Genomic DNA, 13503 nt, shown 5'->3' on the forward strand with positions numbered 1-13503 from the left:
GGTACACAAATAGCATCTGATTTGATAGTACAATTGTTGCAAAAACTACGAACATCCAATCAGTGATGAATTGTTCTATTGTTCTCCATCTAACTGGCAGACGACTGGATACATTTATATACATCCTAACTATAGCTGGGTCATTATACTTGGACAGACACAGCTAAAATGTAGAAAAACTCTGTGCTTTAACTTGGCATTTAAATAAAGTTTCCCTGAATTCCAATCTGCAAGGCAAGTCAGATTCAACAAATCTCCTAGGACAGCCTCTGGTGTAGGCAAACAATCTGGAACCAAATGCAAACACCCCCATACATCCCACACTTGTGTGCTGAGTCAAAATGCTATAGGAATATAAATTCCTGCCCAGCAGACTTTAAGGCTTGCTTTCAGAGATCCTGTTGCAAAGTGCTGTCCCAATTCTCCTCTACGCTAATGGGCAGATTGCCTTAGAAGTACAAATCATTATCAAAATAGACCAGGGATTTGACAGTACCTTTCATCAGCAATTTCAAATGCACTAGCTGGATGCTAAGATAAAATGAATCAACCTGCTCTAAAAGCAGGTAAGCTGAGCTACAAGTTACCTTCTGGAAAAGGCAAGTATAAATGAGATCCACAGTCTCCTGAACGAAAGAAAAATACATTTCCATGCAGAAAGGTATGATTTCTTCCATTTCCCCAAACAGTCTGTAAGATTTAGATTTGTTCCACACTGCTCTTTTAGCTTTCTTGCTCATTTAAAAACTGCCAGAGTATGAATGTTAAGCTTAAACACAGCCCTAAAATGTTGTATTTGTAGTTGCATTGCAAGAACGCCGAAACGAACTTGTACAAATAAAAACAAATTGATTAATCAAAACAAACTTTTCTGAGCAACATATACACACTGGCATCATGCTATAAATTTTACATATGAATATAGACTGGATGTTAAATGATACATTTCTTCTTGTCTGAGTATTTGGACTAAAGTTGTGCATCTACTAACAATAAGTCCTGCTGTGTCCTGGAAGCAATAATCCATCAGATACCTCAGACAGTTAGGGTGCATGAGAAGTGGTCAAACTAGTCCTCCATCCTCAGCCCATTATTCCATTTAGCTTATTTATGGTCAGAAGAAAGACAGTAGCCTACATCTGGGAAGTATGTCCACTTACCTTTAGCTCAACAGAGAAGGAAAATGGTTCTTTACTGTTAACCAATCAAGAGATACACTGCATCAAAATAAAAATTCCCAGGTACATACAATATCTAAGTAAGAAAAAAAATGGTCATTTGCTTCTAAGGCTAGATACTTAGAGAAATCCATAGAACCATTTTGGTGTTCTCATAAGTCATTGTGTCTTCACATATAACTTCTGAAGTTTCATCTTAAATTAAGATTACTACTTGCTTTCCATCAAAAAAAATTCTAAGGACAGGAAGATGAGTGTCAAGGCAAGAGGAAATAGATCAATTGTACATGTCCACATTTGTCATGGGATGGTGCATAGCACAAAAGATCACCAGCTTAGACCCACTGTTGAGACTACCCAATGTAGTAAAAGAAACTATAGTCTAAAGTAAAAGCAGTTCCAAGTGAACCCTAGGACTAAAGGTAATATGGTTCCTGGATCTGATATGGCAGATATGAATGATTCCTTTGTATCAACTGCTAAATGTGGCATTAGATGGCCTTTCAACCAACCCATGCATTTGTGTGTTCCAAAAATATAAACATTTAAATGTTTTCTAGTCAGTAATAGGTAAGGTGAGAAAGACAGAAGGACACACAGGACATAATAAATAAAAATAACTTTGACTCTCTTTCTTATATCTTTCTTAACCCTCAGGGAACTTTAAAGATAAAGGGAGATGGGGAAGGAAATAAGTATTATGAGATACTGAAATGAGAAATCAACACAAGGTAGGGTGAAACTGAGAATGAAGTTTAGAATTTTTGAATAAATCAAGACAGAACTTTTTAATTATCTGTAATTGAATCACCATGACAAAAGTGGATTTATTCTAATTAAGGCAATCTGGAAGCAATGGAGTCTTCTCTAAATATTTTTGGGTTACACTGAGTACAATAAAGCATACTTACAGAGAGCAGAATAATGAGTCTCCTGATCAATAGGCTACAAAATACGATAGTTGTATAGTATCTTTACAACATCTCAAAAGATCGAGAGCACTAAAACTCACCCAAGATTACATGTTTTGTCACAATTACTCTGAGATTCAGCTCTGCTTTGAGAGCCACCTGATTGCTAAGTCTTTCTTCCCTCATTACAAAACAGAATCCATAAAGATGGGTGTAGGATTAAACCTGGAAAATCAATAGATTTATAAACATGAGACCAAGTGGTTAATAGATTTGATTTTTTCGAGAACCAAGTAAGAAAGACATAATTAAGAAACATATGCATCACATTATGTTGAAGTAAGAAGATTTTCTTTTGCCTTCATTTTACTCCTCAAAAGAAATAAATCAACAGAACATCAAAAACAAAACAAAACAAAACACACATGTACACAAAAAATAAAGTAAAAAATAAATAAAAAAAAGAATGAGGATCTGACAATGGCCAAGAAAGGTATTTGACTGTTGTTCTACTGCCTTTGAAGATGGAAGGAGGGCCCATGACTCAAGGAATGCCATCAGTATAATCAAAAAGCAGTGAAGAAACAAATTCCTTGCCAGAGATCCCAGAAGGAAACAGGCCTGCCAACATATAGATACTTGCTAGCCTTAGTTAATACTTCATAATCTCTAAATCAAAATAAATATTTTACATGAATAATAAAGCTATTTTCTAGGTTGAGATCATTCCCTTTCTTTTCTCTAGGGAGCATTTCCTGAAATGACTAGACTCTATTGAGTATGGAAAATGCTAAGGGATGACCCTAAATTAGATGATACTTTGTTACCATGTGCATGAAACACAATATTTTGGCCTACTTTTCTCCCATCCTGAGGAAGCATGTGAAAAGTAAATTGGGCACTAAATAATAGAGAAGCAATGCACAGTTAAGTTCACTTTATAATATCCAAGCCATTCTAAGACAGAGATGACAGCCTGAGAATACATGCTATCTTTCCCTTTTCCTTTTGTTCCATATCTCACTGGTATCCTGTAAAGCCTTCTATAATATTTCTGGTTATTATGACAGCCCTCTAAGGATATTTGCCTTTACTCTTGGCAGTAACCTGTAACATTCTGCCATGTTACAGGTTGGTTTGTGGGTCTGTTGGGAAGCCTTATTAATCATTTCGATTCCACAAAGTACCATCTCTTGAGTTGGGTTGAATATGAAATTTGGTAGGAAAATGACCTGAACAGAAATATTTTGTCCCTTCAGCTGCCTACCGCCCACACCCACCCACTGCTTTTCCCATAAACATCCAGAATGTCCAAGTTAAAATTCTAAACCCCCCATCTCTTTCTACCAATGAAAATGACATCAAATTTAAAATGTTAGTATCTTCCAGAACCAAGCACCCACATTCATTCTATAGGCAATAAATGACGAACCCTTACACAGTACCTGTTCCAGAATTTGTGAAGGAGTTTTGTGACAGCAGAATACATGAGCCTTTTCTTCAACATTGTTCTGACCTTTACACAGAGACAGGCATTTTGGTGGTAATGAAATCCTTAGTCTCAATTGACAGGAAAAGCATTTACGAGTGACAATTTTTTTTATCACATAGTAAATTGTCCCAAATGCAGCCCAGATAGGAGTACTTTTGTCAAGTAGAAGTCTCAGAATTGAGGTTAAGCTGCCAATAAAATCTTTAAAAATAAAATAAAGGAAAAACAGCAAGGATATCCTGGGTATATTTGGTTTTATGTCATCCCTGAAGTTCAAATACTGAAAGATTGCTTATGACAAAATTTTCTCCCTTGTCATGTTTGGAATCTCAGGGCCCCATAAGACTTATCCTTCATAAAGGTCTTCCTTCATAAAGGTCTTTATGAAAATGCACTACAAATAACTTAGTCTAATATTAATATTACTCGTCTATATCATCCCCCCTGCTCTTTATACAATGATTATTTATAAGCATGTTATTTCTTCCCTGCTAACTTTGTCTTTGTGGTTTATTGACCAAATGTGGGGATAGTGACAGAAAATAAATTTAAGTGATCCACATTAGAAATTCACTTTCTAAACTAGGTTGAAAAACACTGGCTGTGTGAACCTTTAGAAAATCAGTGTCCCTCTCTCTGAGTTCATTTCATTCTATTTCTTTTATAGATTATTAAAGCCAAAATTGGAGAAAGTAATCTCGGGTCTCTTTCTGCATAATAACGCTTTACATTTACTTGTTTTCTCTGTAGTTGCTATATATAATGTACGTAATGCTGACTTTATTTCTTCTTTTACCAGTGGATATGGAAGAATGAGCCAACTATACTCTTTATAGGAGATATCAGTAAGATCTAGATGTCTTCATATTTGGGGTTTATACTGGTAGTCACAAGATACCCAGAGTCTCCAAGGTAACTGTATCAGAAGAATTGCCTACAGACAGTTTTCACTGAATTAGCAGTCCACAGTTCAATGACAGGCATTCATCCTTATCATCTCTGGTCATAAATAATGAGTATCAAAGGTAAAGTACAAAAGGACCAAGAAACTTTATGTACATATATATATATATATATATATATATATATATATATGTGCTGGTTTGTGGTTATTTTAATGTATATGCTTTGTAAACAAACTGAGTTTTTTTGATCTGTGTATCAGATCTGGGTATCTTTAAATTAGTTCCTGTTTGCCTCTGTAAGCCAGAGATTTCACCTTGGCTGCCTGTCCTCTAGCTCCCCAAAGGCTGTATTTTCTGTAAACAGAGTCCTGCTATTGTCAATGGCTGAAACACTCAGCAATATCTATATGCTGTCTTAGGAATTAATTGAATTAGTGTCTAATAAAAAGGTATTACATACAATTAAAGGCAAGATTAGTCTATAGGAACAGTAGTAAATATTTTGTTCTTCTTTACCCATAGTTTTGTTTTGCCTTGTAATAACTTAGGACTAGAATAGATACATAAATAAGTAAACAGACACAAATGTTTACTCCTTCCTTGTTAAACAAACATTCAAAAGAACATGATCCATCATTTGACCTAACTGCCTTGATTATAACAGTCTTGATCCCCTTTACTGGGTTAAGTTGCCTATTTTTAATGGAAGTCATAGGAACCTATACTGCTGCAAGTTAGCACTTTACAAAATTTGGTTATTTGCTTAATCATTCCCTTTCCCCCAGGCTATTTCCACCCTTAGTGCAGAAATAATATTTAGCATGCTATAACTAATGAAGTATAAATACATTATTCAATTTTTATTGAATGAAAACATATGTACAATTAGAATATGTGAAATATGGTATCAAAGATATGGCATGTGGATTCTATTTTTGTTTGGGGATTTTAGTATTATTCTGAATCCAGGTGATGCATTTGTACTTAATAAGACTGTCTGTCTGATCTGTATGAAATCATTTAGGAGAAATGTTATGCTTTCTAGCATGGGAATAAATTTCAATGAACAAACACATCTTGAAGTAGCCTTTCAAACTTGGACTTCACATTATGCATCCAATTTTCTTTTTTTTAATTTAATTGTATTTTATTGTAAAGGTGATATACAGAGAGATTACAGTTACATAAGTAAGCTAATAAGTACATTTCACCCCCTCCTTCATTTTCTCCCACTTTCTATCCCCCCGCCCCCCAAGTTGTAAAGTTCATTTCCAACATAGTGTCTTGTGAGTATCACTGCTTTATTGGTTCACCCTTTGTCCTTTGTCTCACCATTTGTGATTCCCCCTAGTTTTCCCAAACTCATATATATATATATATATATATATATATATATATATATATATGCATATATATATGTATATGTATATATATGCATATATATATATATGATATAGGGTACCAAAATCAAAAATAGTGGCACAGAGAATAAGCCAAAGGAAAAAAATAAAAGAAAAAAAAATAGATTCACACAGCAAATAAAACAACAACAACCCCTCTTTTCACTGTATTTGATGTCGGTATAATTTGGGGAGGGGAAAACAAACAAAATGTTTAAATAGGGATACAGGTTGACCCATTGTAGCAATGAGATGTACAAGACACGATGTTGAAAAAGGAATTTTACAGCTTAGGCGGGGGCAGGGGGTAGGGGGTGGGGGTAGGAGTGTAGTTGTGGAAATGGTAGGGGGAAAACAAAGGAGGAGGCAACAATGCTTGACAAGAAATGTACTCATTACCTTGCTCATGTAACTGTAACCCCTCTGTACAGTATTTTCACAATAAAAAAAACTTATTTAAAAAAAAACTCTTGTTTCCATATCTTGGAATTCATTTCAACTATTATCATTTTATATGGCCATATGTACTTATTGTGCTGTTGTTATCCTCTGCTAGGACTATCCTAGACATATACTAATTATTACAAATGAGGGAAACCAGGAGCCTATGTTTCTTGGGTCTGACTTAGGTCACTTAATATGATTGTTTCTAAGTCTTTCCATTTCCTTGAAAATGGGGCAATATCATTCTTTCTGATAGAAGCATAATTCCACTGTGTGTGTCTGTATTTATGACATTTTCTTGATCCATTCATCTACTGTGGGGCATCTGGGTTGGTTTCATATCTTAACTATGTAAATAATGTTATAATGAACATGGTTGTGCTGGTGGCATTAGTGTGGACTGGTTTGTGATCACTTGGGTAAATGCCAAGAATGGGATTGCTGGATCATAAGGTAGTTCTATGTTTTGTCTTTTGAAGAGCCTCCAAATTGCTCTCCAGAATAGTTGTACAAGTTTGCAGTCCCACCAAGAGTGTAGAAGTGTTCCCTTTGGGCCACAACTTCACCAGCATCTGTAATTATTTATTTTCTTGATAATGGCCAATCTAACTGGGGTGAGGTGGAATCTCAAGGTAGTTTTGGTTCGCATTTCTCTTATGGCCAGAGTTATTAAACATTTCTTCATGTGTCAATTGGCTATTTTTATTTCCTCTCTAAAGAGGTCTCTTATTAAAGCTTCAGCCCACTTTTTAATGGGGTGTTTGTTTCTTTGAAGATTTGTTTTTGGGGGGGGTTGATTTTTTAGCTCTATGTATTTTTTTTGATATAACCCTTATCTGTTATATAGCTAGTGAAGATCTCCAAATTTTTGGGCTTTCTATTTATCTTGCTAGTTATACCCTTTGCCATGCAGAAGTTCTGCATTTTAATGCAATCACAGTCATCCAGCCTTTCTTTGATTTGTTGTGTTTCTGATTCTTTATTAGGAAGTCTGGACCTATGCCCAGAAGTACTTGTGCATCCCCTACCCCTTCCTGTAAACTTTTCAAGACATCTATTCTTACCTCAAAGTCTTTGATCCATTTGAAGCTGGTTCTGGTGTACGGTGAAATATAAGGATCTAACGTCAGTTTTCTACATGTGTATAACCAGTTCTGCCAGCACCATTTGTTGAAGAGGCTGTCTTTTTTCCATCTGATGATTTGGGCTCACTTAGCAAAGATTAGGTGGACATACGTCCGTCTGTGGGATCATGTCTGGGTCTTCATTTCTATTCCATGGTCTTCAGACTAGTTCATATACAAATACCAAGCTGTTTTTATAACTACACCTTTATAATATACTTTGAAGTTTGGTACTGATATTCTTCTAACATTGTTTTTCTTGCTAAGGATTGTTTTTGTTTTCAGTGTCATCTATTAATCCATATGAATTTTTGATTTTTTTATTCTATTTCATTAATACTTTTATTTCCTTAAATCTGCTTTAATTTCCTTTTTCAGGCTTTTAAAGTTTTCATCATAGAGGTCCTTTTCCTCTTTGGTTAATTTCTACTTTTGTTTTTGTTTTTGGTTGTCCTGGGGCTTGAACTCTGGGCATGGGTCAAGGCGAGCGCTCTACCGCTTGAGCCACAGCACCACTTCCGGTTTTCTAGTGGCTTATTGGAGATAAGAGTCTCATGGAATTTCCTGCCCGGGCTGGCTTTGAACTGCAATCCTCAGGTCTCAGCCTGCTGAGTAGCTAGGTGTGAGCCACCGGTGCCCGGCTCGTATTTTTTTTTTTTGGGGGGGGGGGTCCAGTCGTGGGGCCTGAACTCTGGGCCTGGGCACTGTCCCTCAGCTCTTCAGCTCAAGGCTAGCGCTCTACCACTTGAGCCACAGCGCCACTTCCGGCTTTTTTCTTTTTGCTTATGTGGTGCTGAGGAATCGAACCCAGGGTCTCAGGCATGCAAGGCAAGCGCTCTACCACTGAGCCACCTTCCCAGTCCCTCGTATTTTATTTTTGAGGAAAGGAGTTGCTTTTCTGATTTCAACCTCACTCTTCTCATTGTTGTCATACAGAAAAGTTACTGATTTTTGTGGCTTAACTTTTGTGGCTACTTTGCCAAAGTTTCAGACCAGCTCAAGTAACTTGGGAGATAAATCTATTGGGTTGTTTAAACACAGGATCCTGTCATCTGCAAAGAAGAGTTTTCTTCTTTTTTTCTTCCCCTTTATTTTTGTCTCTTGCCTTATTGGCTCTGGATCGGAATTCCAATATTGAGGAATAGAGGGAGCAGAGATCCTTCTCTTATTCCTGACTTTAGAGGAAATGGTTTTAACTTTTCACCATTAAATAGTCCATGGATTCGTAGTTTCTCCAGAGCTTTCATCATAAATGGGTGTTGGATCTTTTCAAATGCTTTTTCTGCATCTATTGATATGATCATGTGATTCTTTTCCTTGTATCTATTGATGTGTTGAATTACATTAGTGACGTGTGTATTGAACCAGCTTTGCATCCCTGGAATGAATCCCAATACATCCTATTTTCTAACCACACTAAACTGCTGAGCACTCTTCAAATATCTCATGACATGTTTGTACTTGAGTCAACTACGTCAAATTTTTTTCTAGAATGAGGAGGGTAAATAAATGAATGGTGATATTTAGATAAATCTAAGAGCATCCCGTTAGACAGTTTTCATCACTAAACCAAAGTCTAACTTGAACAACCTCTATTCTGCTAAGCTTTTCTTGACATTTAGCCCACACAACTCTTGGAAAACCAAGACACAATGAATCACTCACTTTCTCATATTTCTACAGCATAAAGATGATTCTATATTTTCTTACATCGTGCTATTCTATAGTCTATTGTTTGTCTGTCCCTCTCTTTTCTTGACCTCTAGACTTAAAAAATTTAGGAAGCAATAACATTTGGGACCTACCACAGCACACTTTGGATGTATCAGGATGATTGGTACATTTTGGGGGTATCAAAGATTGTATAAGATTGGCTTCTAATTTCCCACAGCTGTTAGCAGAATTTTACTTCTTGTAGTGAAGGAGTAAGATGATGGGCCTCAGGCTTCTTGTTGCCTGTCAGCTAGAAAATTTGTCATGAGAACCTCTCCATATCTCAGCTCCAGATCATGGCTACTTGCTTCTTCAGAACCAGGGAGGAACAAAAATTGCCACCAAGCAAAGTAGGCATTACAATCTTATGCAATGTAATCACACATACACACTATTGCACATCCCTTCAGCTTTGCCATAAGATACTGATTAGAAAGTTATTCTTTGCACTCAAGAGAAATAGATTAGATAAAGGATGGAAACATCAGGAAACAGGAATCATACTCTCTTAGGAACTGTCTTCTACTCCATTAGAAGAGGAGACCAAATGACAGAGATGATTATGCTTTCTAACCTACCCAACCTAATGAATCCAAACCAGGACAAATTCGGTTTCTAGAACCAAGCCAGCTAAAATTTCATAGGCTCACTCTTCAGAACTTATATTTGTGCAAAAACCACACTTTATTTAGATATATGTAATATCAATTTTTCATTTCTTAGTATGATGACTGCATTGTTATTTAATCAGTTGCTCATTATTTAGACTGTAATGATTAAATGTTTGTCAATTTATGTATATACTTAAGTTTCTCATGTTTATGCTGACAAATCAATTTTTGCTAATTAATGAAACAATGTATTTCTTGTTCCAAAGAGCTGAAGAAGGTGTTTTTTCACTTGATAGCAGTGAGATTTTTATTGAGTACAGACAAAGCTTATATCTCACATTAATAGTTATTGGACTATATACTCACCTTTATAATAGAAAAGGACAAAGAGAAAGAACACAGTTACTTGGCTCTGTTTTCAGGTCTCTAAACAGTTGAAGTTCAGAGCTGGCTTGTTTTAGAGCTGGATTACTCAGACATAAGTGACACAATAATTTGAAAGCATGTAGATATAGTTAATCTCAATCTTACCTTTAAAGGCATTTGTGCATAAATATATTCTGCTATGTGATAAACAAGTTGCACCTTCCAGTTTTAATACTAAAGGCCTAAATTTTCTAATGGAGCAGCAGAAAATGTGATGACCAAATAAGGAAATTTTTTGTAAAATACAGGTATTTTCTTAGGAGAAATGATATTGGATTCAGGACTTCTACAGAAATATTTGTCCCTGGGGAACTTACGTCAAAGAAAACACCATCTTTAGCAATAAACATTATACCTCTAGGTATTAATATAAATAGAAATAAATTCTAAATAGTCTTTAAATAATGGTTGGAGTGTATATACAGAAAATGAACTCAATCAGAAAAGTGTCTGTGTAGGTGGAAGTTATGTCTGCATGTATGTTTGAATAGTAATTGAAATAACTCAATTCCATTTAGATATATTATGTTAAAACTAATTAATTTCTTCTATTAAATGTACCAAGGTAATTACTATTTGTTTCCTGGCCATTGGGATGAATTTTTATTATTTTAAGAATTGTGGAACCATAAAATGTACAGCTGAAAATACACTGAGTTATGATAAAGGAGCTCTTGATTCAACTTGCAGCTTTTTTTATAAATTCATCCTTTGATTTCATTACCTTACTCATGTAACTGTAACTCCTCTGTACAGCATCTTTACAATAAAATAAAATTTTAAAAAATTCTTCTGAAAAGTGGAAAGGAAGGATTAAAACTTAAAAAAATGCAAAACTATTTCTGCTCTAAAAGCCATGTAGTATTCCATAGATACACTTTACACCAACAGTTATCTTGGAAGCACTCAAACATGATCTGGAAAGCAGCATGGAGGTTCCTCAAAATACTAAACATAGAGCTTTCCTATGACCCAGCAATACCACTCCTAGGCATTTACCCAACTGCCCACAAACCAGTCCATATGGCTGCCACTAGCACAACCATGTTTATTGCAGTATTATTTACCTTAGCTAAGATATGCTATCAACCCAGATGCCCGCCGCTCAGTGGATGAATGAATCAAGAAAATGTGGCAAGTATACACTATGGAATTCTATGCTTCTATCAGAAAGAATGACATTTTCCCATTTATAATGAAATGGAAGGAGGACTTGGAAAAAATCATATTAAGCAAAGTAAGCCAGACCCAAAGACCCTGTATTTACAGGCTGCACAGTGTCCCTCATTTATAATAACTGAAATATGACTATAAATCTACACATTAATCCAATGTACAGTAAAAGACAAATAATTACACTTGGACATGATTAATTAAAGAACACTGTAAGCATTGCACAGTGAGAACAAAGGAAGATATTCTTAGGAGAGGATCACAATGTCTCAATAGCTATGTGCATATGATCATATAAAGTGATGCTTATTGAATTGAAATCATAAAATTGCAAACAAGAGGTTTTTGTTTTTAATTCAACTTTTTTGTTATTTACTTTTCTGTCTTTTATTTCCTGTTGGCACTGCTTTTTATTTCTGCACCCTTTGTCTTGTATGTAAGTTTATCTGATTTGGGGAAAGGAAGGGGAATCACATTAAACGGTGGGACAAAGGTGAATCCATGCCACAGTGATACTCGCTAGACCCTATGTTGGAAATGAACTTTACAACTTTGTGGGGAGGGAAGTCAGAGGCTGGGGAGTGGGAGAAAATGAGGGAGAGGATGGCACTTCAAAAAGTAATGTACTCATTACCTTACTTATGTACCCTAACTGCTCTGAACCTCAACTATACAATAAAGCTTAAAGATCTTGTCGAATATGTAAATAATGACGGTACCCCAAAAGGTTCCCCCCTACACACATATAAAAATCTCCTTCTTTGGCGAATTCCATGACTTAGGCCTGCCAATAATGACATGTAACAAGATATCCTTTTATTTTTATTTCTTCCTAAGTACATTCTTTCTCATTCCCTGCTGCTAGCCCTCCTTTTCAAATACACACCTGTAAATGGAATTTTCCTTAGAACTAATTCAGAAACAATTTTGGTGTCTAACTTCTTACAGCATATATATTGTAGTATTACTCTTTTTTTCTCTTTCTCTCCAGAAGCCATATCAATATAATTCAGCAGGAAATTGTGCACATTGTCCATGTAAGTGGGTGTTTCCTTGGCATCTCCAATGTGGGGTATATAAAATGTGGGTGCCCAGAAAGCTAGCAATGAAAGCACTCAAACAGCTTATTATTAATGTATTAGAAACCAGTTTATTTCAGCCCCTAAAAACAACATAAACAATCTTTTTATGCACTTGTTATCTGCTTCAAAATCCAAAGCCAAACACTAGAACTTGACATAAAGCCAGAAAAAAATTAGTCCCACTAATTGCATGGCCTTTGGCTTACTGAAGAAGAACAACACTTAATGCTCAATTTATAAATGAGAAAATTATATATACCACCTATAGAGAGACACAACCTCATTTTTTTCCTAGTGTGAGGTTATTTAAATTATACCCTCAAAAGAAAACAAATTACTAATTGATACATGGTAAAATTGCTCTGGCTTCAAATAAACTACATGACTTGCAAATGAGGCTTTAAAACACTTAAACGCTCATATTGGAAACTGAAGATGAAGTGATTTTGAGAAAATTAATCCCATTGAGTTTATAACCATTGAATTAATTAGAACTAAAGGCTAGAGGTATGACTCAACTTGTAGAGAGCCAGCCTCAAAAGCATGATGACCTGAGTTCAAGCCCTAATACCAAAAAGAAAAAAAAATTCAGGAGTTATAAATAAAACATAGCTCAAAACTGATAATAAGCAAATGTAATTAGACTGATCCAACATTTCACTTGTTACTCTTTATCATCCCAAAGGTCCCCAACTATGAGTGCTTAATGTCACCCTGTTTATGGGGTGTTACCTATCAGCATCTTACAAAAATAAAAAAAATGATTATGCATCTATTAGAACTTCATAACTTTCAGAAGCTGTTTTTAATTTTAAATAGAGTAGCACTAAATGTAAAGATTATTAATCCAGGTATCTATGGGGAGAACCACTCATGAATATGGAATTAGAATCCTAATAGCAGGTCAACCAACTAGCTTCCTAGTCCAGAATTGTTCCCCTTATGGATGCTAAGGCAGATGTCACAAACTGGCAGCCTGTGGGATGGAAAAAAAAAAAAAAACCCATCAACACGTCTTAAGAGGTTTTAAACAATTTTAAATTG

Source organism: Dipodomys spectabilis, unplaced genomic scaffold, assembly GCF_019054845.1.
Source record: "Dipodomys spectabilis isolate Male_0828 unplaced genomic scaffold, ASM1905484v1 ptg000145l, whole genome shotgun sequence".
Classification (NCBI taxonomy): Eukaryota; Metazoa; Chordata; class Mammalia; order Rodentia; family Heteromyidae; genus Dipodomys; species Dipodomys spectabilis.